Below are 22,413 nucleotides of genomic sequence, written 5' to 3' on the forward strand. Positions count from 1 at the left end.
CTCTCTAGCTTGTGCAACACACGGAGTATACCAAACACTGCCCGTTTACCCCTACTCACCAAATCTTGACAGGAAACATTAAAACTGAGTCTCGTGGAAAAAAATATTCCTAAATACTTATAAGCGTTAACAACAACAACTCTATCTGCACCATAATTCCATTTTTCACAACTAGCTAAATATCCTCCTTTACGGAAAACAATAATATTAGTTTTGTTCATGTTAACTTTCAACTCCAATCGAGAAGCTGCATTGTACATATTATTCAGCTGTCTTTGCAGGCCAACAACAGTTGTGGAGAGCAATACAATGTCATCAGCAAAAAGCAATATGAAAAATTCAACAAAATCAAATGTCACACCATGTTTTCCATTTTCCATTACTTCCAAAGCTAATTCATTAATGAATAACGAAAACAACACAGGGCTACATACATCACCTTGTTTTACCCCATATGTACAATTGATTACATCAGTAAATTTAGCGCCACATCTTATTTTAGCTTTCACATCCAAATACATGCTTTTCACACAACGATGCAATTTTCCTCTAATACCGTTTTTCATAAGTACAGGCCACAGAAGTTTCCTAGAAATCGAATCGAATGCCTTCTCAAAGTCAACAAATGCGACATACAATTTTCTGTTATTTGTAAACTGTTTCTGAATGGCCGCCAGGAGTGTAAAGATATGGTCAACTGTTGAATGATCTTTTTTAAATCCAGCTTGATGTTCACCAGTAATATCATTTATGCTAATCCATTCCTGCAATCTGTTATTAATTATGGAGCTATATAATTTACTGCTGACATCACACAGTGATATTCCCCTGTAGTTATTGGTGTCATTTATCTGACCTTTCTTAAACAGAGGCAAGATTATTGATTCCTTCCAGTTGTCCGGGTAAAAACCACTATCAAACAAGACATTAAACAACCTTACTAAAAACACCACCACAGCCTCACCCGAATGCTTGAAAAACTCACCAATCAGCCCATCTGGACCAGCAGACTTTCCGTTCTTCAGCTTTCTAATTGCAAGAGTGACTTCTTCTTTCGAAATCGGTCTATCTAATACATGTTCAACAACATCATCATTTCCTTCATCATTAACATCAGCATTTTCATCCACAGCCCCATCAACGACGTCCACTATAGCTACATGTGTGTCCTTCTCTAATACATTCTTAAAATGTTGGAACCAATCATCTAGAGTAATGTTATGACGCGGCTGCGTTTTCCTCCGTGAAAGTTTCTTCATAGTTTCCCAAAATAGTTTCTGCGATTTTACTGAGCTGCTCAAGTCAGCGAGTAGACCAGCGTTATAGCTTTTCTTTTTCATAACGATCAGGTATTTATATTCACGCCTAGCAATGCAATATATATTTTTATCCAGAACATCTTTTGATTTTCTACATTTATGTAACATCTTACGGACATGCCTTTTTGCTGTTTGACATTCATGGTCAAACCATTCTCTCTGTAACGACTTACCACCTATTGACATTCTTTTTTTTCATGCATTCACCTTGCTGTTTTATGACATCATTAAACTTGTTCAGTGCGGCGTTAACATCATTCTCAATTAAGGCAGCAGCATTGACAAGTTCGTACTGTACATCACCTGAATTCATTAAAGAGGAGAAGGCAGCCGCACATTCAGTCTTCCAACAGTATTTGACAACAAATTCGTCAACCTCACAACCAGCTTCATTCATAATGGCATTCGGCATACATCTTTTATCATGCAGAACCAACTCCACCGGCATATGGTCTGATTCAATACGCTCTAAAACATTTAACTTGCAATTATTCGCAGCTGCTTCAAATAGATTTACAGACATCAAAAAGTAGTCATTCACACTGCTTCCACTATCAGAAATAAATGTGTATCGTCCACGAAGGTCACCTTGACACATTCCATTCAGAATACACAATCCGAAACCAGTACACATACAAAGCAATTTTTTCCCGTAATTGTTCAAGATTTTATCTTCGGAGGACCTTTTTGTCTCAAGCAAATCCACTTTACTAACGTGTACATATAAATCCTGTTCGTCAACGTAATCAGGTGTAGTATCTGAGGTCCTAGAATTCAGGTCACCACATATGATTACATCTACATCATCCAAAGACAAAAGACTATCCGCCAAGCATGATTCTAAAATATTTATTCCATTTTCAAAATCAAAAGCAGTATAATACGGTGAATGTTCAGGTGGGATGTATGCACAGAGAAGCAAAATGTCCTTAGTGAACCTAAAGTACTCTTTATGCAGAACAAACGAAAGGAAGTAGTGGCTATCACTTTCCAACTGTGTTACGTGAGGGATAATATTATTCCGTATTAGACATATCACCCCACCCGAACATCTTCCCTGCCGCGTCAATTTGACTGCTGGCTTGACGAAAACCGTATGGTCATTAAAAAGACATGACTCGAAAGTTAGAACAAACGTCTCTACTAGACAGACAATGTCATAAGAAGAGAGAAAATCGACAAACTCGGGATCGTCTAATTTTGACAAGATACCGCAAACATTCCAATGAAGAAAAGATAATGAGTTAAAAGAATTTTCAACGTCATCAGATCGATCAGTGTCATTTAAATTTGACGCATCCACCACCTCGTCATCACCGTCACTATTCTCACCACCCCCATCAATTTCACCCTGTTCTTGCTCATTTCCACTCTCGTTTTCACTTTCTCCCTCACTTCCCCCCTCCCCACTCTCGACCGCACGCTCGTTCATATGGAGCATACAACTATCATTGCTAGACATACGTGTATCGTATAAACTGCTGCTATCCATTTCATGTATAACTTTATCCTCGTACACATTCCAACCACAAGCAATATAAATGCCGCTATCATCCATGTCTTTTGCAGTGCGAGGGGTTGGACAGTCACGATAATGGGTAAATGCAGTAGGCCTATTGGTTACACGGCCGTTTCTATTATCAGTTATATTTGGTGTATCCTCTATCATAATAATTGACTGGGTGTCCGAGACTAGATTACAGGTATCGTCTACAGCAGCGCTGTCTACAGAACTATTGTCGTCACTATCACCATTCGGCGGCGTTTCACCACTGTCAAGTGCCAAAACACATTCGCTGGTCTGCCACGGAGCCCCTGTGACACGAACACTTTCAATATCACTGTCCGTAGCACACGGCTGGCCTGCGCGTAAGTTTGTGACAGTGATGTCACCAGTCACGGAAAATTCACGTGCACTAGCTTCAGTCAAAACCGGTGTCGCTTCAGGTCTATCTCCCCTCTTATTTCGTACCACAGGAACAATTTTCTTATTCACAGTCTTTTTCGTTTTTTGTGTGGTATCACTATCAGGGCGGCCACCTTCCTATCTTAATTCTTTAAGAACCTCTCCATCGGCATCCAGTACATGCTTCTTACCTTCTATCAGAAGGTGATCAAACACCATCGTAGCCCTTTTACCTTCTGACCTGGCTAGCTTCAGATGCGGTAACAACTTGCGTCTTATATCCCTCACGCGCATGGAGAAATCCTCGCCAATGAAGATCTGGCTCCCTTGTAGCTTCCGTTTTGCTCTCAGCATCTTCACTTTGTCCTGGTAGAAAGTACAGCGCGCAATCACCGGTGAGTTTGGCTTGGCACTAAGACGATGCACTCTGTCAAACTGCACGTCCTCTGATAGTTCAAGCTTGTCCGTAATCATTTCTTTCAGCACAGCTTCACACTCGTCTGATGTCTCGTCCTTCCTTCTTTCCATCCCGTGAATAATGATGTTATTGCGCTTGGAACGACATTCTAGATCGTCTGTTTTCTTCTCCATGTCACCCAAACGTTTTTCTAAGCTTATGTTGTACTCTTGGAGCTGTCCATTCTGATTCTGAAGTTCAGACACCTCTTCCTTTAGATCTTTCACTTCCTCCTGCAAGGTCACATAACTTTCACGAAGGTTCTTCACGTCGCCCGACATGTCGTCAAATTTACTGTTCATACTTCGGAGCATAGTCATGACGTCTTTCAGCGTTGGGTCCTGGCTCTGTGAGGTACTCTGTGAGGAACCCAATCGTGTCTGTCTTAACTCTGGGCCTGGTCCTGGATTCTTCTCCACGTCGCCACATTGCATGAGCCATCCACCCCAGAACAGCAGAGACAGGAGCAATCCAAAGGTGACACCGTCTACCCTGTTTCGAAGTGTGTATACAGTCAGAAACATGGCGGCTTTCTTCTTCGCCCTCTTGAACATGAATCCAATAAAAACATGGTTGAATCCGCCGCACACTGAGCGAAACTCCAGTGCTGACGAAGGCATGATGGCATCACATACAACCTTGCAAAATCTTGGAAGCAATGTCTTTGGAAATACCTTGAAAATTAGAGAAACTTGCAGAGCTCACAACACTTGCTGCGCACGGGTATGACCTTCACACGCATCTCTCCAGAGAGAGAGAGAGAGAGAGAGAGAGAGAGAGAGGGAGAAAGGGAGAGGGAGAAAGAGAGAGCGAGCGAGAGAGGTGCCTTGGAAGAAGTTTGGTACAGTTTTAATTGTCTAGACCAGATCAGCAATACAACTTACTGGAAGCAGCAATAGATTCAAGATGACAGCACCATGGGGACATTTTCAAATGGCAAAAACAATTCTATTAGGTAAATATACTTTTGGTCCATCGATCCTTCTTGGATTACGCAGCAGCACTGAAAAACGAAAACTGCTTAAAACTTTGGAAAAGTTCAAAAGAAAACATGGTCGAATAAGCAAACGCACAAGAAACGCAAGACCTCATGAGTTGCCTCGGCGACGCCTCTCTTCCTTACCCTCTTTACGCTATTCTAGGTCTGATAGTTCAAAACTCACGATCACAGCAGAACATGTGCAAACCCTCAACAGCACAACATTTCTGAAAGAAATGCGTCCAAAACGTATATAAAACGTAACAAGAGGCGAAGCCTTCAAGGCTCACGTAAGAAATCGACAAACAGTAACACAAACTCAATCACTCCGTCACACATACACACACACACACACACACACACACACACACACACACACACACACACACACACACACACACACACACACACACACACACACACACACAGTAAGCATAGGTGAAACTGTGCAAGAAAGCGAGACCCTGGATCTGCCAAGTAGTCTCGGCCCGCTCACAATAACAATGACCGAGACTTTCAGTAATTCCTTTGCGTGACGTCTAACCCTCTTACGTCATAATGTGACGTCTTCAAATAGTTTCTATCACACACGTCAAACACTTTTGACCGAGACTGACGTAATCCATAGACTCGGAAATGTTAAAGTTTCTATCACACACACACACACACACGCACAGACAGACAAAGTTTATCATCGCATAGGCTACACTTACGTGAGCCAAAAAGTATATATTCTAGATGTACTGTACCAGGCCAGCTCGCTAGAAACAGATCACGGAACCTCAGAAAAGGAGTCTACACAAGCCCAGTCACCTAAAAAGTCTACGCACACCAACGCCAAGTCCTTAGTTCAAACAAGACAACCCAAAGAAAACCCCTGCAACTTGTTGGAATGAGGTTCTGAACAGGCGGAGGCGATTCAACAGCGGAGACGTACGAGAGTCCCGCCATTCCCAGACGACGGGGAAGAGAAAACACATAATATTGGTCGCGATAGACGTCTGGAGTGTTTGTTTGCCTAAACGACGGCCAAGGGAGCGGGACCCGGAGAGACAGAGAGACTCTCCAGTCCTAGTGGAGACGACTGGGTTGGGGGGGGGGGGGGGGGGGGGGGGGGCAGCTGAGCCGTACAATTCCACGAGACCCAGAAGTTTGTCTAGCGACTGAGAGTTTATCCAAACAACACGGTCCTCCCTCTCAATGTCTCCTTAGCTCCCGTAATCGATGGAAATATGCTCCGTTTTGGGAGCCGTAATGAAAGGAAGTATTAAAGGAAAAGTCCAAGGTTTAGGGTCACTTTTGATATGTTGACCCTCTTAATTCATCAACCACAAATGCGTGTGTAAAAATGAACACAGAAATCCAAAAAGTATACTTTGACTCGTTTTTTGGTTGTTCTGAATCGTTCCATCGCGCGCGCAGTCTTGGCTCATGACCTTGTGCACATACGTGTGCTACGTCACGAGCCTTGAACAATAAACATGGCCGGCTCAAGCAGAGAGGAAGACAAGTGGAATACGGACCGGTTTTCAGCCAGCCTGAGGTTTTAGCGTGCCCGTTTGAGCCTCTTCGTCGTCAAAATGCTGGCGAGGCCACAAGGAACTGCTTGAAACAGAGCCAGCATAAGCGGCAATACGAAATGGTATGTGATTCTCTTTGTTGTGATGTTGACACACTACTAGTCCGTAGTCGCTACCTCTTGCAATTGCATGCTAGATCGAAGTCAGGTGTGTTTTTCACAGATCAGTTGATGTGCTTCCACAGATCTGTAAGCATGTAAAGATTATTGATTTATGCTATTATTTCAGGCATCTGGTGTTGTTTATTTTCCTATCTTTAATCAAGGATTTCGTCCTTGAACTGCCCACCTGAGAATAAATGTTTCCACAGTGATGTTCACACGCGACTATCCTTATTTTCTCTTGGAATTCTGAGTAATTCTTCAGTCACACAACGAAACATGTAGACAGCAAGTTAACATTGCGCAAAGCCTGTTTCTTGCGGACAAAACTGCAATTATCCTGGTATTTTTATTTGCGACAGTAAGACACTACATGACATCGACACCACTAAACAGTGAAACTGTTTTGAAATGGCGGTGGGCTGCTTTCATGTGCTAATACTAATAGTGATCCTGACATTTTTCTTGCGAAACGGTCAAAGGGAAGTAATAAATGAATTTAGTTTTTTAAACGAGCACACGTGATTTCCGATCTCAAACTAGATCTGAAATCATAAGATTTTCTGAGCAGTGGCGAAACGCTGATGGCTACTAAGTGATATCGCAAGCCATTTTGGAAGCAAATAAGCACTGTCAGACATATGCTGAAACACGATTACAGCAGTTCAAACTTTTTGATCATTGATTTTCAGGAGTACGCAATATCGGACAGTCACACTACAAAAAGACAATGCGTTAGTGCATAGATCGGTATTCTCAAACGTCACGAACAGACAGTACGTTGCTACTATATTATTTTACTGTATTAACAAAACCTCACAGTCCCATTAAAAATGTGTGGTGTGTGCCGAAAAGCAACCATATGAGATTCAGTCAGTGGGACCCTGAATCTACCTGGGGTTAAATCGGGTTATTGACTCTCATTGCATGAATTTTTAAACTGAATATATATATATATACATTACATGTACTACTGTTCCTGTTGTTTTTGTGATCCAGTGCAATTTCTGTTTATACCTTAGAATCTCAAGGTAATTTTTGAACGGGGCATACAGATGATACATGTTGCCATGATCACAGAGTGATACGTGTATTTTGCTTTATCAGGTGTCAGTGCAGAAACTCCAAGAGGGAACGAAATTCAAATATCTGGAAAACCTGGATGAGGAGATAGACAGCCTAACAGCACAATCATCCTCCTATGTTTGCTCGGACATCTACTACCTTCAAACTGCATACTATGCGTACACACAGGAATATGGACGACTCAACATTGATCAAAATGGGTAAGTAACACAACACAAACAGATGATTTCCATAATGATAGATTTATTTATCTGAAAGTAAAATTGACAACAGAGTGTACAATTTGTTTTCAAATACGAAAATATCACATTGGGTTAAAAAAAAACCACACCATCATATATCATTAAAACTATTCTTTATTTCTAAACACATACATATCAGCATATTTTATTCATGTAAACATCCTCATTTCGGTTCCCAGTCTATCTGAAATCAAGGTAAGATATATGCCCAAAAAAATAGCGATCACACAGTGCTTCAGCATGAATTTGAAAACCTGCTCTACGTCACATTGACACAGTGTGTCTTATGATTCTATCCACCCTCTCCAAACAAACACGTACACGTTTTCTCTGGTACGAATGTCTTAAAAGCTCAAACTAAGCTGCTGTTTTATTCTGTCTTGGTTTGCAGGAAATACACGCACGTCGCTTACCCATAACAGGCAGCTGGTGCGCTAGGGAGTGGGGTTTCTCGGCAGAAGCATCAGAGTACCATTACCAACCTGTGCAGTCAAAACAATCAGAAATACTTTCCCAAACGGATGAAGAGTGGGGTTCAAACTCCCTGAGCTACAGAAGGCTGAAATATACTTTTACAAATCGTGTGACTGTGTTGAACAGATTCCTGCATGGTTTGAAGATGATACTGGGTTGTCACGTGGTCCGGTACATGGTTCACATTCTGCAACATTTTGTTCCAGACTTTTTCCACTGTTGGTCTACTCCTGCATCAGGTAGTCAGTCCATGAGCCGGTCAGCATAGCCTGTGTCCAGTATTGTCCGTTTGCCTGTTGCCTGAAACATGATTGTTTGGAAGTAACTAACGATCTCTGCACACATTTTAACATGTGAATAAGAACAGAAAAAGTTTGTCAAAAGTATACATAGTTTAATTTGCATTTACTTCAAGGCCAGACTTTCTTCTCGTTCATTATTTCTTCATAAAGATTCTGGAAATTAACAAAATGTTTCCCCCTATCAAAGCTTCCTAACTTTTTTTTTAAATGCAGGTCGGTTTGTTGTCATCTGTGCATTACTACCTCTTGCCACCCGTGCGGTCATTGCCACCAGGTATCTCAACAATCAAACCGTCTATATAGGCACGTCCTTTTTCAAAACAGGATTGCTCACTACACAGATCTGCGAAGACTTTTACATAGAAAAAAAAAATCTCTTGACTTGAACATATACCAGGAATAAACATCCTGACTGGTTTTTGGAGCTGGATTTTCTTAGGGAATGTTTTACACGTGTGGTGTTAAAGAAATTAATTCATACAATTCTAAATTCGCAAAGAGAGTACCCATACAGAGTGTTCAGTTATAGTATTTTTCAAAACGGAAGGATGGCCATATCCCATGTAAAAGCCTGGTAAGATTTGAGATTTTGAACCCAATCGTTTACACGGGAAGGGCTGTCCATTTAAGAGGACGCATCCATGCCTGGATGAGAAATACACTGATAACACAGAAAAAGCACGAGTTTAACCTGCATATTCACAAAACTCGTTCAGAGGCCCGGTAAAGGGAACACATGTTAGTTATTTTAAGAGAACATCACGAAGACCTAATTATTAAATTAAAGCCTTTCTGCACGAATGTACATCTTCTATGAATTATATTCTAAAACGCCACATGTGTAATTCATTCCACACACAAAATCCAGCTCCAAGAAGCAGTGAGGCTGTTGATTATTGGAATGTGTTCAAGTCGACAGATGATTTTTCCTGTGTAAACTGAGCCTTGGCAGATCTGATATAGTGAGCAAAGACCTGCATTTTTTTAAACGTGTTCAGAGGCCTTGAAATGGTTAAACATTTTGTTTATTTCCAGTAGTCTTTATGAAGAAAAAATTAACAGTAAGGAAGGAAAATGGGTTGAAATGCAAATTAGATTCCTTTTGACGAACTTTTTATGTTCTTCTTCACGTGTTACATTATGCGTACGTAGATCGCAAGATATTTTCGAAAAAATTCATAGATAAGCCAATCTGCAAACGGACACAAATTCACAATATTTATGAAGCCAATAAATTTGACTCAAGAACAAAGCTTATGTGTTTGAGGTGATGTGCATGGGTATGAATGTTGAATGAGTCCGTCAAAGATACCCTCCATGTCGCCTTACAGTGGAACCTACCATTAACATTATACCACCTTCAATTACCTTGCTCTTTCAAATGTACTGCTTAAACTTCTTGAACATGCAACTCTTGCTGTCTACCATAAAGACCATCAGGTCAGCAACATACTCGTGAATGTTTTGTTTTGGTCTATAATTAAAAATTTCAGAAAATACCCTTTTTACATTTAGTCAAGTTTTGACTAAATGTTTTAACATAGGGGGGGGAATCGGGACGAGGGTCGTGGTGTATGTGTGTCTGTCTGTCTGTCTGTCTGTGTGTGTATGTGTAGAGCGATTCAGACTAAACTACTGGGCCGATCTTTATGAAATTTGACATGAGAGTTCCTGGGTATGATATCCCCGGACGTTTTTTTCAGATTTTCGATAAATACCTTTGATGACGTCATATCCGGCTTTTTGTAAAAGTTGAGGCGGCACTGTCACACCCTCATTTTTCAATCAAATTGATTAAAATTTTGGCAAAGCAATCTTCGACGAAGCCCGGGGTTTGGTATTGCATTTCAGCTTGGTGACTTCAAAAACTAATGAGTGAGTTTGGTCATTAAAAATCGGAAACTTGTAATTAAAATTATATTTTTATTAAACGATCCAAAAACAATGTCATCTTATTCTTCGTCATTTTCTGATTCCAAAAACATGTACATATGTTATATTTGGATTAAAAACAAGCTCTGAAAATTAAAAATATAAAAATTATGATCAAAATTAAATTTCCGAAATCGTTTTGAAAACTATTTCATCTTATTTCTTGTCGGTTCCTGATTCCAAAAACATATAGATATGATATGTTTGGATTAAAAACACGCTCAGAAAGTTAAAACGAAGAGAGGTACAGTAAAGCGTGCTATGAAGCACAGCGCAATCGCTACCGCGCCAAACAGGCTCGTCACTTTCACTGCCTTTTGCACTAGCGGCGGACTACGTTCAGTTTCATTCTGTGAGTTCCACAGCTTGACTAAATGTAGTAATTTCGCCTTACGCGACTTGTTTATATTTTTTATTCGGAAGCATACTAACTTTATTTGAAACTACTTCGCCAGATATAGTTTTGCATGTTCTTCTTCTTCTTCTTCTTCTTCTTCTGCGTTCGTGGGCTGAAACTCCCACGTACACTCGTGTTTTTTGCACGAGTGGAATTTTACGTGTATGACCGTTTTTACCCCGCCATTAAGGCAGCCATACGCCGCTTTCGGAGGAGTTTTGCATGTTGACGGGAGGTGAGTTACGAAAGAAATTCAATCCATATGTCGCTCAGCACAGAAAGCATAAACGATTAACATGAGTAGAAATGAACTTGTACTTGTTTTCATAATGTATTATTTAGATGGTATCTGTCAAAGACACTTTCTCGTTTTTTTGCAAAGCTAGAATATTCAATAAGGCACTAATTTTCAAAACAAAACAAAAATCTTACGATGAATGGCACGTTGGTTTTCTCCTGTGGTGATTCTGGACGGTAAGAACAGGACTGGTGAACAGTTGCGTTGTGATCACGGAGAATCGGGAAATCTGGAATGGTCACGGTGTCAGTGTCTTATAGTGACCTGTTCTGACCAGTGGCCGTGAGTGATGATGAAAGGTCTGGAAGTAAAAGAAGAGAGAAAATGAGTGTGAGTATAAATGCTTCTGATCTATACAGTACACTGAACATTTAGACACCCTCTGGAAGTCGTCTGGATGTGTATCCATGTTGTAGCAATTAGCCTGGTTTTGCGTCTCTCAGTCAATGCAGAAAGATTAATTCCCTGCACAATTCGTAATCTTCTTGTCTCTAGCATGCAGGTGTCTGTTTACCTTACCGGTTGCACATCCACCAAAAGTTTAGATCTGGTAAAAATAGCATTAAACCATGATTCCAGCAAACGCTGCCAATTTCATGAATTGATATCAGGGGATAGTTTGCGACTGAATAGAATAGATAACGTGACACACGCATTGTCTTACGTGTCCACAACCCTGACTACTTTTTACTCTTACTCTTAGCTCAGCTCAGACCGTTCTGTAACTCTGTAGATCTAGCCTGTGGCGCATCTGTACTCCAGCGAATATCAGCTGGACCCAGACACACTGTTCTGCACCAATGTATTCGTATTCGCTGCGCAGCAAAACAATGTTTACGTATGCATGAAAATAAAAGCATGTACTCTGACCTTCAACGCATTCCTTCTTGTGAGATAATCCGCTGTTCGTATGTCGCCTCGGAGTTTCGATGGCTCGTCGTAATACTGCCCTCTCTGGACTTTTATGAAGGGAAGACACTGCCAGTGGTCAACACATTTGTTTCAGGGATGAAACGCTAACTTTTGTCCTGCAGAAAAATGGCGAAATCTGTGTCCAGAAAGTGCCCGACACTTTGAAATCTGCTCGCTTGTGCTGCACACATCTCTTCCATTTCCACAAGAGACTCAGAGTTTTATGAGGGAAAGTGTGCTATGAAATGCCTGGGGACATTGACGAGTTGTTGCAGTTTTCGGCTGCTCTCCACCGAGGCATTCTTTTCGGGCATACAGTGGTGACTTTTCTGCGTGAAAATCAAGCTGGTACTTGTGGTAGAATCAACACAATAACTTGTGACGTCACAGTGCACCGACGTCACAGTGCACCGAAAACCACGTGACCACTACTTGACCCCAGGCGACTTGTCTTGGTTAGCCTCGCAACACTAAATCTTCAACTACATCAACAACAATTTTTTTTCAATTTTTAAAATATTTTTCCAGAGATGTTTGTAACATTTGGCATTCGATTTTCAAGTTTTTGGGGATATTTAAAAACCTTGGACTTTTCCTTTAATAGAAAAGAGAAAGATCTGGAAAGGGAGAAAAAGGATGTGTGAATCGGAGGGTGGAGATTTTGTGTGAATTGCCCTTGAGGTTGGATGATTGAAAAAAAAAGATGGCGAAAGAGGAGGAATTTTGTAGGGTAGAAAAATGCGAGAAAGGCCAACGAGGTTAGTCCAAATCGATGCGAGTCTCGGGGACAAGGACGGTTACATCTGACAGATTTACTGTTTAATGAACGTTGGACAAGTGTAAGAACATATCTAAGAACACAAAGTAGGCAATCAGTTTCCAGAAAATGTCTAGTGATTGGATTCATCGGAACATATTCCCAGCCAAGATTGATGTTCTGGAAAGGAGTGATCAATGAGGATTGATTGTTGCTCTTTCTAGCTGCTTATCAAATCAATCATTGCGCGGATCTGAAGTAACGTGCAGAAAAGGTGATTATCGCAGTAGCGTTAATTAGCCATATCCAGAGAATGGATTAATCAGAACATATTCCCTACCAAGATTGTTGTTCTTAAAGGTAGAGACCAATGGCCATTCTTACCCTGTATACTGCTTATCAAATCGACCACTGGGCGGATCTACAACGGAATGCAGGAAAAGTGGCCATCAGAGTAGATATGACCAAATTGTGAAAGTGTTTGTATCCGAGATGTCTTTTCTGTAAATCTGTACACGTGTGTTTGTTTTTAAATGTGTATAATGTTTTAGTGCTGTGATTATTGCTTAATGCACCCCCGCTGAAATTGATTTTTCACGTTTGATATATTAAAGTTAACTTGACTTGACATGACCAAACTTGAAATTCAAAGTTTGATTGAACAATTGCTTTGAGTTTGCAACGCATAAAGATACACTTGTAAAAGTAGGTGACTAAACATACCCACATCTGAATTCCTCCGATATTGAATAAATCATAAGTTTACGTTCTACCGGAGAAAAACAACTTGGCCACCAAAGTTAGTGACTAAACAAACCCAGAATTGTCCTCCTGTGATGAGGTCTAAGTCATATAATTACATGCAAACTACTACAACATGACGGTTCCCAGACAGACACAGACGTACAGGGAGAAGACATTACTTGTTTTTATCCGATGCATCCACTAGAGAACTAGAGCAAAAGACATGTTCGCAAACTGGTTCTGCTTTGGAGGTTGGTCTAGTTGGCATGTGACCAAATCGAACTATTTGGAAAACACAGTTCCTGGAATCGAAAGGTTAAATATACAATTGTCCAATGCGTTACAAGTCTGGCCTTCTCTCTGGTTATATGCGTCATGCTCTCGCCAATGCTATGCAGCAGAATTCATCGGTATCGATCAAGCAACAGGTACGCTATCGACGTTTCTACGCAGGCCTTCGCTAAGTGGTGTGGGGAAATGTTATTTGTATAATTGAAGAGAATTGCGACTGCAGAGCAAACATTTCCTGATCCACACGCATCTGCGAAGGAGATCCAAAAATCAAGGTCATCTCAGTATCACTCTTTATTTAAACCTATACATGTTCTCAACACACCAAGCCAATCATTAATCGGTCCGAGAAACTATAACGAGATGTTGTATATATATCTAAGTGTCACCCTTTTAGTCAAAATCACACACCAAGCCAACCATGAGGAGGTCCAAGAAGCTATGACGAGATGTTGTACATATATCTCAGTATTGCCCTTTGTTACACATACAATCGACACATCAAGCTAATCATCAGTCAGTCTAAGAAGCTATGACGAGATGTTGTACATATCTCAGTATTGCCCTTTATTACACATACAATCAACACCTCAAGCTAATCATCAGTCAGTCTAAGAAGCTACCATGAGAGGTTGTACCTATCTCAGTATTGCCCCTTATTCTACATACAATCAACACATCAAGCCATGCAATCATCAGTCAGTCTAAGAAGCTATAACGAGAGGTTGTACATATCGATCGTACCATTATGGTTGATTTCGACGATCTGCAAGGAGCACGCTTGGCTTAGTAAACAAGTGTTGCCATCAGTCCACGACACTCTATCGCCTTACAAACAGACGTCTTTGTGATCTGGCATAAATCCACGAGCGTGGACGAATATTAGATCCATCTTGCACATTGGCTGTAGCCCGCCAGCGTACAAGAGAGGTCTGAGATCATTACTCTGTATTATTTGTGTGTATTCGATACTGAGTGATCTCACCGCCTACATCCAAAACAATCTACAAGGCGAACAGGTTGACAGACATACTTGTGGAGGAGGGGTGGATGGAGATAGGAGTAGGGGGGGGGAGAGAGAGAGAGAGAGAGATAGAGAGAGAGAGAAAAAGAGAGAGGAGAGAGAGCACCGGTGGAGAGAGAGAGAAGAGAGAGAGAGAGAGAGAGAGAGAGGAGAGAGAGAGAGGAGAGAGAGTGAGAGGAGAGAGAGAGAGGGAGAGGGAGAGAGAGAGAGAGGGGAGAGAGAGAGAGGAGAAAGAGAGAGAGAGGAGAGAGGAGAGAGAAAGAGAGAGAGAGACGGAAAGAGAGAGAGAGACAATGACAATGACAATGACAAATCTTTATTTTTCGAGGGTAACAAGAATAAGCATAGATATGCTTTTTTGCATCTGGCCCTCGCCCTAAAGAGGGACTAAACTATTTTACTATAACTATGACTAGGGAAAAAAAGGTTACATAAAAACATTAATGGTAGAACATATAAGTTTATGTACATGAAGCGCATTATGTAGAAGCATTGTAGATCATAAGGTAGTGTTCAAAATTGGGTGTAAAGCAATGAAGATAAACGGAAAGTAACCCAACAATACATTAGCTCAGCAAAACAATGTATTACAGAGCCAAATCTTCGTTATTTTGTCACAATAAACCATAATTCCGATAATGAACAACTGTATACAAAGAAAACATACCAATCAAGTTTATTTGTTCATAGAGTTCATTAAATGGAAAGAATATTTGGTTCTAAAAGAATCTGTGTTGGTGGATTGCCGCAGGGCGTCCGGAAGAGCGTTCCAGAGGCTGCTTCCTGAATAAACAAGACTTGATTTAAATAGGTCTATCCTAGGAAGAGGAGTGTTTAGTTTTATAAAGTGGTGCGAATTCTTCAAAGAGAACTTTGAGCAAATGGTTTCGGGTGCATTTTCTGTCATAATTTTATGCATCATTATTCCTTTGTTGTAATTCATTCTTGACTTCAGAGGTAGGACCCCTATGTTGATGTAGTCTGAGTCGGTGAGAGTAGTCTGTTTGAGTAATACTACTTTTAGCGCTCTTTTGTGTAATCTGCTGAGTAGCTTTAGGGAATTATCACTTGCAGAGTCCCATAGAGTGGATGCGTAATCAATAAGAGACTGAATATGAGCAGTGAAAAATAACTTCCTGGCTTGACAATTAAGGAAGTGTTTAATTCTAGATAAGAGGTACACTTTCTTTGACACTAATTTACTAAGTTGTTCAATGTGAGTTGACCAAGACAGGTTGTTATCGATGTGGACACCTAGAACTTTGTGATGGTCGACTTTTTCCACTATATTGCCGTCAATCATTAAATCGGGACCAGTTGAGGTAAAATTCTGTCGTTTTTGTCTAGTTGTAATTATCATATATTTGGTTTTCTTTGGGTTAAAGTGTAACTAAACAAGCAAAAAGGAAAAACATCGTTCAGCAACCTTTACACTTTGATATGAAGAAGGGCCTCATATACTGTCGAACTGCGAAAAAAAATTTTTTTTCTCTCACTCGGACACTGTTTGACGGACATGTGAAGTGCGCGCCAGGAACGACAATCTTCTTAGTTCACCTGATTAATGCCCTTAATTTTTGGTTCTGGTACTTTCAGTTCCGGCTGTTGTCATCAATCTACCAAAATAAAAGATCAAACGGACTTTTCGATTTTTATTTCATGGTTCAGAAAAATATTGCTTATTTTCTGAAGTCAACCGTTTTAGCGAATCTTTCTTTGATTCTTAAAAGTCATTTCAGATTTTTGAAAAATAGTTAACGGTTAGTAATTACCAATATAACGTAAACAAACATATCGATAGGTTTTGGTAAGAAGACACAAGTGCGATGACTGTGGTAACAGTATTTTTGTGGTAAGTAAGGATGCATTTCTTTGCTGTAAGCACATTTACAATGCACATTTAATCTGTTTAGCAACATAAACGAAAGCATGGTACAGTGCTGCTTGTTTGTGGTCTATCTTTTCGCGGCAGATGCGTAACAATTAGGGTCTCAGTTGGAAAAAGCTGCTCGGAACCAGAGCAGATTTGGCTTGGGTTCTTTGAGTGTGAATGGTCGACGAGTGGCTTGACAATTTTAGCGAATCATTACTGTAGCCTACTTGAAACCATCATCTGTTTCTGAATTTGTCATCAGTTATGATTGAGCAGTCTCATAGGAATCGTCCATAAAATGTTAAACCGAAAAAGGGCAGACGATTCTGAATCACACAGGCTGCTGTACAAAATCAGATCTAAAACGATATTTTGAACTGCGACGTCTGCGTAAATGCCCTGTAACAAAATACCTAGTTTGTCCTGGTCATGTGTATACACATCAGCTTCTATTGGGAAGATCAGTATTTTATATTAATCACAAATACAAGATTAGAAATAGTTCTGAAGATCGCCTTTGATTTCAGTTTCAGCGGCAAACTAGCAGATCTGTCCAAACCGGCATCGTTTCGTGGTTGAAACTTGAATAATCCCAAATAGATCTGAGTGGGGGTAAGTTTTATAGTATTTCAATTTTTTACGGCAGTTTTATTTAAAGATAGTGTAGTGGATGTCTCTGGTGAAGACTACAGTTATATGGATTTTTTGTTGTAATATTAAAATGATTGTTCTTTATTTACACAATTGAATAATTTGTATTTGTTTGCAGATGACGGCATACTGAGTGCTCCAAGAACATACGCCTGCTGGCATTTTGTGTCTTTTCTGAAGACGTCGAGGCAAGCAGAAGTCACGGTCTGGCCACACACACACAATGACATGAACAAGAAATGATATTTTTTCATGGGCATATCCAGTATTAAAACTTTATTACCATGCAAACGCAACGATTAGAATTTAGAGAAGGTCATCGGTCACACACACACACACACACACACACACACACACTGGGCGGATCCGGAGGGGGGTTCCGGGGTTTCCGGACCACTTAGGAGCCGGCCTTTGTATTCTAAGTGACGATTTTGGAAAGAAGTTGGCTAATTAGTTTGCTCAGGTTGCGCCAGATCGATCAATTGTCCTTGTTGTGATTCAAATTTTTCTTCTTAATATATTTATTTTTTTGGAAGGTGTATTGGGGGATGTTTCTTGGCTCAGATTGATCCATTTTCCTTGTGTTCATCAACATTTGTCGCCCCCCCCCCCCCCCCCCCCCCAAAGGAGGTTGAACGCTTTGCGTCTTCAACTAAACGCTTCGCGTCGTCAAATTGTCCCTAAAAGAAATTTGGAAACTCCCCCTTAAAAATTATGTGATCCGCCCCTGCACACACACAAATAGAGAAGTAATAAATGGATACAGTTTGTCTTTATTTAAATTACAATCAGATGTGTTCGTAGAACAGGCACTGTAAACAAAACCTAGCATATGATATACCACTTGTGTGATGTTTCGGTCAATATCTTTATTTTCCTTTCAGAAATATATTGGCGTTTTGAATGTCAAGGGAAGTGATACAAATGCTGCAGCGGGCTATCAAGAACGCGAAGGCAAACAAGGTAAATACCTACTTCTGACATTAGTTTACTTATTAACTCTTTCTATACTGGCCATTATCTCCCCAGTCTCTTCCCAGAAACTGGCCATTTGCATGGGTTTGCAAAACAATTCTCAAAAATAAACAAAACAAGATGCAGCCTTCAAACTCATAGGTTTTATTGTGAATATATTGCTAAAACATATGCCAAAGTTTGGTTTCATTGTTGTGAAAAAAAAAATATGATGTCCAGAATTTATGGGTATATTTTACGCAATACGAAAAAGAGGATATGTATTTTGACTTAGAAGCATTTTTTCTTATGAAGGCTCTGTTTGCAACAAAACTGTTTCTGTTTGCTTGTATGAAGATTGTGCTTACACAAAAACATAACAAATACCAACTGATTTTCCATTTGGTGGTCATGTAAGCATTGTGAACATGTCCCAAAAATCTGATCACACACCATGTGGTCGACATGCAGACCTGAACGGCCAGTGTATGGTGGCAGAGTTGGAAAATAGGAAAAGTCTTGATGCCAATCCTTCATCAAAAACCGAAGAAAATCGTCATTGTAATAAGTTTGGTTTATTCTAAATCAAACGACTAGGATAGATGACAGACACAACGACAAACACATTCAATTCTATGTAAAACATACACAATGCGCACGTTAACAAGCTGGCCATAACAATGTGCCCATCGTGCATGAAGTGTGGCTTTGGTCGGATCTGTAGCCGTGCTTTGTCTGCGATGCTAAACATCAAATTTTGTTAAAGCGACGATTTAGCAATGTTGTTGTTGCTGCTGCTGCTGTCTGTTCTTGTCACGACATCTCGCCATATAACAGTTTTTTCCCTCCTGATTCTGAGAAGAAGCTGTTAATTGTGATATCAGGCCTAGGAACCCCTGATTTTCACTTGGAGCATTCTCAAAGAAACCTAGCGTATGTTAAGAAAAATGAGTGTACTCCACACTTTGTCTTTTGTTGTTCGTTGTCGTTGCATGTCTACCGTTCCACAGCCACCTACTATAAGTGCAAGTGTTAAATGACGTATTTCCACAAAAGACTGCTTGCAGAGAATCATGTGATGCCAATGACAGGTAAGGACATGTGGTAATACATACTACGTTTTGAAACCAGGGAAAATGCAACACAAATTATTTATCAACCAAATTGATTGACTTGTGCACCATGACAAAAGTTTTCTTTGATCCATAAAAGGCCTTTTGCCAGAAAAATTGCTCTGAACATCAAGTACCCTGCAAGTTGTCACACATTTACATTATTGAAATAAAAAGAAAACACACCAGTAACCAGGTTAGGTACGTTAATATTTATAATCAATATCTCGGCACTTACTGCCTTCTTCGGGATGGTAAGCTGAACATTATTGAACAAAATAATCGGTTTAGATTGTATACTTTGATTCCTGAACGAAGAAGCAGAGGTACTGCATACAACTAGGACTGTAATATCAGCTTTTGCCTGAAACACACACACACATACACTTATAAGATTAATGCAATGTCATTGTATGAAGCCAGAACAATCACTAACTTACATAGTTGGTCAAACAATTACCCATCACTGAACAATAAATCGAAGTCGGGTGGATTCAATGACTAAAGCAGTAAAGGCTTTGAAAAAACCCTCATCACAAAACATCCCCCCCCCCCAAAACAAAAAACAAAAAAAAAGAAATAAAACAGGTTGTGTATATATAGCGCAGTAAACACCATGCAGGTACAAGCGAAGATTTGACAGAGATTATCCTTGTTTTATATAGCACACATTTTCTAGTTGTAATCTCTCTCTCCCTCTCCCTCTCTCTCTCTCTCTCTCTCTCTCTCTCTCTCTCTCTGGAAAGTAATTTATTGACCTGTGGGTTATTTGCGTTTGTATGTCACATTGGTGATTCGTAAACTATGTTGAAAGAGATTGTCAAACAATATATGGGGTGTCTTAAAAAAAAATGTATATCAACAAAATCTGTCATTATTATCAGGCACACGGTTTTAACAAAGCTATGTCACGGAATGCAGCATAAGTGGCTTAAAAAGTCGTGTTTTTGTGTGTGCAGGATATTCGCTAGGACAGGACCTCAAGCTGAACCAGCACAACAGCGATGCATTCTTCCATGGCTTCCACAAAAGTCTTTCACCTATAGCGGGCATTGCATACAGATAGTCCCTAACCCTCCTTTTTAAAAATTCTTTAGACCAATTATCCCTCTGTTCCCATGTTAAACATGGAATAATTCTGGACAAATGCGAGGACGTTAGCTTTTTTTTATTTTATTTTTTTTATCATTTTACTTATCATTAAAACTTGTTTAGATTTCGATTCGTAAACCATTTACAGTAATCCTTTGTTTTTTAACTTTGTTCATCTTACCACAGTCACTTCGTTGTTTAGATTTATCATTAAATTTGTTACCATTATGCAGGAAAAATGTAGAATAAAACCAGGAGAGCTTTCGGTAGAAGATATTTCCTGTGTCAAAAGTTAATGCTTATTCTGATTGATGGGTGCTCCAAACTAAGTTATTTTGACTGCCTTATTCGAATTCATTTCCAAGACAGGGCTGAGAAGTGGAGAAGCTTAGGAGAGTATCGTAAAAATTGTCTGGGTGTTTATGCAAAACTTTCGAATATGTCAGATTTTACTTTAGAGATTTTAAATACTGTTAACTGACAGAAATGCTATAACTTCTACACCAATTGACTGGATAACTTCATATTCAGCATACTTAAACTTGATTGTATGCATGTGCAGTTCACAAAGTGGCAAATTTGTAGGTTAAATTATCTAACTTTTGCATCACCAATGACACCAACGCTTTCGTGTCTGAGGATTGCCCTGAACCTAGCTGTAACTGCATGCTTTCTTCAGGTCATCGATAGCCTGGGGGTTGAAGGGGATGTTTTTACATACTCAGACATTCAAAATAATCAAAAAGGTAAAAGTCTGAAGGGTTTAAATTAGGTAAAAATGGCTACCGCTCAATGTCAAAACTCGTGTTTAGTCGACACCCGAATTTGGAGAAAAAAATTAAAATTGCACAAAAGTCAGACCATTCAATTTACAAAATTGCCACTTACTGGAAAGGCAGAACATAAACTGAAGTTAATGAATACCATATATAAAATAATTGGTTCAACAGATGCAGAAGTAATTTGCATGGTTGTGGGTGTCCTTTTTAGGGGGGTCAACCCTGTAGAAGAGACGATTTTCTTTAATTATCATCAATCCGTAATATATTGTTTGTTATGCATACAAGATTAACATTGACAAATACTTCAAGACTCCTCATTGATCTTAAGAAATGTTGTGGTTTTTTTTGTTACTGACTGATTCACTTTCTATTCACTTTACTCTACATAAGTCACGACAAGAAAAGCAAGGGAGGTAATTTCTTCGGAAGAGGTAATTCTCTCCCCTCAGAACGATTGTTGTAGTTTGTTTGATTTTGTTCCCTTCTAATAAGTATTATTTAAAATAGATCTTTACATCTTGATGTGAAAGGCGCAGTACCCCCCTCCCCCCAGGATGTTAAATTCTAGGTTGTGTCCATGTAAAATCCTGATCCTAGTCAAGATCCGAGTTGGTTTTTCATGCAACTGTGCCTCTTTATGCCACTCAATTAGACATACTTTGCAATCCATAATTGCACGAAACTAAGTACAGAAAATACGTTGTTGTCGTGTTTTTAATATTACATAATGAAATAAAAAATGTCACAACTGCTTTCGTGTTGGGCTTTCTCTCTCTGTCTGAATCTCATAATTACTTCCTTCTGAATCTGAGGCCTGAAATGTGTTGCAGGCATTGTTCAGCTTACATTTATTGTTACAATTTTTGTGGATATGTTGATCTATGTTATTAAGTGTGTCTGTGTTTCTATCATTCGTTATCAGTGTGGTTTAAACAAAAAAAAAAGCACACGTCAAAGTAATGTACCCTTCGTCATTATCAAAACATGCAGATACAGGTAATATAAATATTTGTGATACTTTAAACAAATACAATGTTTGTTTGTTGCGTCTTTTCTTTTTTTCAGAGCAAACACACATCGTATTTGTTCAAACGTGTATATTCTGCACATTCTAATACCCTGCATGGATCTCCAAATCAAGAATAATG

At 39.7% G+C, this 22,413-nt stretch overlaps 1 protein-coding gene and 2 long non-coding RNA genes across 3 annotated transcripts in view; 2 read left to right on the forward strand and 1 right to left on the reverse strand.

Annotated features, from left to right (window-relative positions):
• Window positions 1-22,413, reverse strand: part of LOC138982512 (Kv channel-interacting protein 4-like) — a gene marked incomplete in the record, with an annotated part of 302,169 nt that overhangs the window by 61,016 nt on the left and 218,740 nt on the right.
• LOC138982513 (uncharacterized) lies at window positions 5,930-9,698 on the forward strand. The gene is made up of 3 exons (XR_011460882.1): window positions 5,930-6,303; window positions 7,450-7,628; window positions 8,062-9,698. It is a non-coding gene; the product is annotated as an uncharacterized lncRNA (long non-coding RNA).
• LOC138982514 (uncharacterized) lies at window positions 16,176-22,016 on the forward strand. Its single transcript, XR_011460883.1, has 2 exons — window positions 16,176-18,288; window positions 20,351-22,016. It is a non-coding gene; the product is annotated as an uncharacterized lncRNA (long non-coding RNA).

This window comes from Littorina saxatilis, linkage group LG12, assembly GCF_037325665.1.
Source record: "Littorina saxatilis isolate snail1 linkage group LG12, US_GU_Lsax_2.0, whole genome shotgun sequence".
In the NCBI taxonomy this organism is placed as follows: Eukaryota; Metazoa; Mollusca; class Gastropoda; order Littorinimorpha; family Littorinidae; genus Littorina; species Littorina saxatilis.